Source organism: Amblyomma americanum, chromosome 8 (assembly GCF_052857255.1).
Source record: "Amblyomma americanum isolate KBUSLIRL-KWMA chromosome 8, ASM5285725v1, whole genome shotgun sequence".
In the NCBI taxonomy this organism is placed as follows: Eukaryota; Metazoa; Arthropoda; class Arachnida; order Ixodida; family Ixodidae; genus Amblyomma; species Amblyomma americanum.
The window spans coordinates 15,094,547-15,100,367 of NC_135504.1; positions in this window are offsets into that span (position 1 = coordinate 15,094,547).

The following is a 5,821-nucleotide window of genomic DNA, read 5'->3' on the forward strand; positions in this document are numbered from 1 at the left end:
CCCCTGTCTGCTGGTACACACTCGTCGCCAGGCTGTTAGCCAAGGATGGCTGATAGAGCCTCGACGGCAATAAAGCGGTCGTGTTTAATGAGACCAGTGGAGAGGTACATTCATTTTTGTCTCTACATCATGGTTCATCATGATAACTTCGTGGCTCTGACGCACAGTCGCCTGAGAACAAGATTTCGCCAGTTAGAATTAAATGAGGGCTTACGTAGTACTTTCATACTCGCATCTAGTGTTGTTTACAACCGCCTCTCTCACTCTCTACTTCTGTACACCTGGAGTGCTGTACGATAAACGGTTTCGTCACAATTTTAGTACGAATGTTGTCGGTTGGATTGGCGCCACATTACGGCCGGCCAGTGGGGAGCATATAGAGAACATGTATTCGACTGCAATTTTCTGTACCATTTTTGAGTACACACACTAACACAGGCCGCAAGCTTTTCTCGTAAGGGAACTAGTAATGCTCTAGCATTAGAATATTCGGCGTAGACACTAACGACTGCTTGTGCATGGGAATGTAAAAGCATTAGAGTCCCTTGGTAGATTGACACCCACACGCGCGCGCGCGTGTAGGACGCCACCCGGAAAGCTGTACTGCGAACAGTTGCATCACAATTTTGATACGAAGGTCTGAGAAGACATACAGTTGAATGTGCATATGTCGACGGTTCGAATCCCTTTCGCAAGCATGCCTCCAAGTGCACTAGCACATGCAAGCTATATGCAACGAGAAATCATGTGACACCATGCAACGCTGTGCGACAAACGGTTGGGTCGCAATTTTGGTACGAATGTCGGGAAAACTGGCGCCGCATAGAGGTCGCTTAGTAGCGAGTATTAATAGACGCCGTGTTTGCTTGTCACGCCTTTCAGCTACTTTTTCCATTTACGCAATGTTTCAGTGGTTTTTGTAGCGGGAGCTACGCTAGGCTACCAGTCGAGCATTTCGCGGTACAGGCGAGACGCCAGTTGTGCGCATGCGCTACCATGGTACATGCGGGGGAAAATTGTGCGCATGCGCCGTTACCATGAAAACAGGGGAGGAGGAGGAGTGGGTGCGCCGCGCGCTTCGTCGCTCCCCCCCCTCCCCTCCTTTATCCTTTCCTTTACGGCGCGGTTCGGGTGTCCACCGAGATATGTGAGACGGTTACTGTGCTTTACTAATGTCCCTCTATAATTTTAAAGGTACAGACAATGGCCGCGCGCGCCACCTAGAAAGGTCCTGAGTAGCAGACAACGCCCACGCTAAACCATGGCCCGCAGTATTCATAAGCGGGGAACCTATTTTCACATGCGAGGGAGCAAAACCTTCCGGTACCTTAGACCTTTGAAAACCGAAAAAAAGAAACCGAGGAAGAAAGAACGTGAATGTCCCTGAATTTCAAACGCGTGCTAAAAGAAAAACACGAGAGAGGATGAATGCTCCGTAGCCTGCAGTCCAGATGTTTCAGTCTTGTTTGTTTGCGCTTTTCGAAATAAGTTCCACCTTTATGACTAAAATTAGCTTCAAAGAAGTTTAAAACAGCGAAGATGATTGATTTCGTAGCATTTTAGACAAGAGTCGAAGTCTCTGACGGAGGGAAACAGTCGCAGACGAAGACGACTCGAGACGAGTTAATAATAATAATTGGTTTTTGGGGAAAGGAAATGGCGCAGTATCTGTCTCATATATCGTTGGACACCTGAACAGCGCCGTAAGGGAAGGGATAAAGGAGGGAGTGAAAGAAGAAAGGAAGAAGAGGTGCCGTAGTGGAGGGTTCCGGAATAATTTCGACCACCTAGGGGATCTTTGACGTGCACCGACATCGCACAGCACACGGGCGCCTCTGTGTTTCGCCTTCATCGAAAGGATGCCACTGCGGTAGGGTTCGAACCTGAGTACTCCGGATCAGTAAGCGAACGCTCTAACCGCTGAGCCACCGCTCTAACCGCTGAGCCACCGCGGCGAGTAAAGCTCGCCGCGTTTAGTTCGGGCAAAATACAAAATCGCAGATCGCGTTGTCGGCGCTTTAATGAACCCATTCGCTGGAAGTTAGAGAATTTTAGCAGGGGCGTACGGCTGGTAAAAACAATATGGTAACATGCGGTCCTACCGTAGTCGCGCTTGCTAAGCCGCTTTTGCCGTATGGTCGTAACTGTAGGTGGCGTATTTACGATACACATAAAAATTCGTTGGAGGCATTTGGGTATATCTTAACTGCGGAAAGGCGAAAGTCTAAGGTCACGTGACCGTGACGTCACGTGACTTGATCACGTGAAGGTCACGCGACATCACAATGTCACGTGACCTAGGTGGCGATGTAACGGACGGACGGTCACCGCGAGTATGAGCCAATAAAGCCTATTGCCTTAATATCCCTGTAAATCCAGCGCCCCCAATACGGCGTTGCCGACATTCTGCTCACAGCCTTGGACGCTAAACTCATACACCACTAACACGCCACAGCTCTGAGGCGCATCGATGGGGCACGTAACGCTATTGCCTGGCCGCCCGGGTTCGACAGTCCGCGGTCTGTAATCTGCAGGGCCGCAGTGCTACCGAGTGTATATGACACAAGGATAGTTCATATGTGGAATGACGCCAGTTCCCTTCGCTCTCGTATGCGCTGCCAGTTTACACGCAGTGGCCCGACTTGTCTCATGAGTGGCGTGTACAGGACCTGTCGGCAGAGCTTGTCATCAGAGCGTGTCCGCGCGCTCTCTCAATCATCCATTATAAGTACGATTGATAGAATAGTTTATTAGATCATTATGTAACCGGCATCAATGAGTAATCAAGTCATCAAAATGATTATTCAATTGGGAAATGAATGCACGAAATAATTTTAATTAATGAATTACTTGACACATTCCTCGCAATTTTAATTTTACTGAATAAGTCCAGTAAATTCACTCTCACACCACGTTCAAGAAGAATTTCCCGTCATTACATGCCAACTGAAATGAGGACACTATGCAGCAATACACTGTTATCCCAACCACTATAACGGGACGCGATTGTGCGTCAGTGCTATGATAAGGAACCCACATAATATTACGGGATATTCTTACCATTTTCATCCATGCACTTGCAGCACGTTTTTATCACATCAGCTAGAACTCACTTATGACATATGATTTCTCATACTACTGAGATTTGTTATCCTGAATGGCATAAAATTAAGAAAAAACTTCCAAAAGAATAGGTTTGCAAGGAAACACCCAACTAAATGATGCGGGGCTGAACCCAGCTGAAGATAGTAAACCAGCGATTAAACTCCTGTTACTACATAAAAATGGATAAGTCGGACACCCCTCAAAGCCCCGCTAAATGTACGTAGCCTTTTGCTTGAAACTGTCGTTAATTCAGGGAAGTTTGAGTGCGCATCGCTAAATGCACACAGATAACTCAGTTTGCATATGCACGGACCACGGCGGCCGCCTTTCGACGTAAGCGAGATGCAATAGGCGCCGTGTGCTGTGCGATGCCAGTGCACGTTAAAGATCCCCAGGTGGTCGAAATTATTCCGGAGCCCTTCACTACGCAACACCCCTTTCTTGCTTTCTTCTCTCAGCCCCTCCTTTATCCCTTCCCTTACGGCGCGATTCGACGCTACGGTACGACAACTGCATACATTAGTCACAATGTGGAATTTATCTAGGATACCTCCGCAGCTGAATAATATGTAACTATTTTTTTTGTCCTTTCTGTTTCGTTTTCAAACGCTGAACGGCGGCTTTCAGGCGGATGTCAGTGAACGTTAGAGATGCCCAGGTGGTCGAAATTATTCCGGAGCCCTCCACTACAGCACCTCTTTCCACACAAAAACCAATTATTATCAAAAACTGCGTTATAATTCCCGCTTGCTCATTTTTTTTATCCCGACTCCTTAGCAGATTTGCGTAAGAGTAGATACTTAAAACGAAGAAAGAAGCGACTATTCGTGAGACTCTCGCCACCAGAACACGTCGTTCGCCAACGTTGCTCTGCACGCTCTGAATGGCCCGACGCGGCAGACGTAAGCGTTGTTCGCAGGAACGTGGCGCCATCTGACGCCCTCGGAGTGATCTGAAAATAATTTATAATTGAATTTTTCAAGTGAAAAGCTACCTATTTCTCTCTTTCTCCTTTCGCTCCCTCCTATATCCCTTCCCTTACGGCGCGGTTCAGGTGTCCAACGATATATGAGACAGATACTGCGCCATTTCGTTTCCACCAAAAACCAATTATTATTATTAAGTGAAAAGCTTCACTACGCTGGGTAAACCGGTCGTCGCGTAGGACGGAGAATGACCTTGAACGACTTTAGCCCAACCACGTTAGCCGTATATGACCATAAGTGGTACAGTTATTGTGTCGAACCCTTGACCCATGACCTTCACCCATGACCAGTAGTTGACCATTGACCTTTAACTTCTGACCATTGACACATTGGGTGGCCTTCGGGTTGACCTATGACCTTAAGAACATCCGATGGGCTGATGTGAAGCCACGTGATGATATCCGATGGGGGTGTCGTAAGACCACGTGATACGACGTCATAGCCACGTGGTCGTGTGGGTATATATAGAACGGCTGTCGCGAGCGTGTAGCGGAGCCGCCACGGGCGAGCCTCAGATGCTTAGCAAGCGTCCCTGCTTTTTCGCTGAATTCCAGGGTTAGCCAAGTTAAGCCATTGCCAATTTGTTTCCGTGCTGCTTAAGTTCCGGTTTCATAGGCCGAATGGCGAATGTGACATCACAGAAATTTTAGGTCACGTGAGGTATACAAAAGGTGCAGTATGGTCGCTGCTTTCTTTGTTTTAATTCCCCCTAGCTCTTACCCAATCATTCCCAAGAGTTACAATGACAAAACAAATGAACAAGCAGCGATTTTTATCGCATTTCTTGCATAAATCACGTGACCGGAAGTCGTCTGTTGCGGCGTAGCCGTCCTGCTGCTGTTGAAGCCGGAACGGCGCGGTAAAAATTAAATTATAAATTATAAAACCCGCTTCAAGTCGGTCGTGACACGACAGGTTTAGGGCTGACGAAGAAGGTTTTCGTAGACAAGGTCAGAACTCAAGAACGTAGCTACGGTTCCAGCTCGCGATCAAGATGAAGGGTTGCAAAAAAATAGCTGCGGATTAACTACTGCTGAACCTGGTTAGAGAGCGAAAGCTGTGGTGCATCGGGCAACCACACGCGGCTTGGTGTCTGTAACGTTGTGTGCGTTCCGCACTGGATAGGCAGCACGCCCACCCTGCCAGGTGGCAGTCAAATTAATGGTTCATCGCGAGAGGTTGGTCACCTAATAAACGCGGCGGCCTATTCTACCTTCCTCTGCAGGTGAATCGAAAGGTCAAAGGTAAATTGGTGCTACACCATTGTGGACTACATAAGGTAACGCCTATAGCCACACTTGACCTCTGGCTCACTTGAACGTTAACCGGCAACGCACGGCGAAATCTGCTTTACCTAGCGTAGTGAAGCTTTCGCTGCAAAAATATTTCATGTATCCCATACCTGAACGGCACGTCACATCGATAAAAAGGAAAGCAGCTAGACATGACATTCAGGTTGTGTCCTCAGCGAAATTTCCGCAGCGTATGCGCAGCAGTGAAGAAAAGACTGGATAAGCCTGTTTCTAAGCAAGAAAAAGAGGATGGATGGCCAATCATGCCTCGAAGTTCACCACGTGCAAGAAAGGTGTGGTATACTTTTGTCTTTCAGGAAGGAATGATACTGCCATACAGTGAGATGCGTTAATGTGCGGCTGGAAGAGCGTGAAAATTCCTTAGATGAAAAAAAAAAAGAGCCGCACCATCTGATTTGGTGCTGTACTGCCATGAGT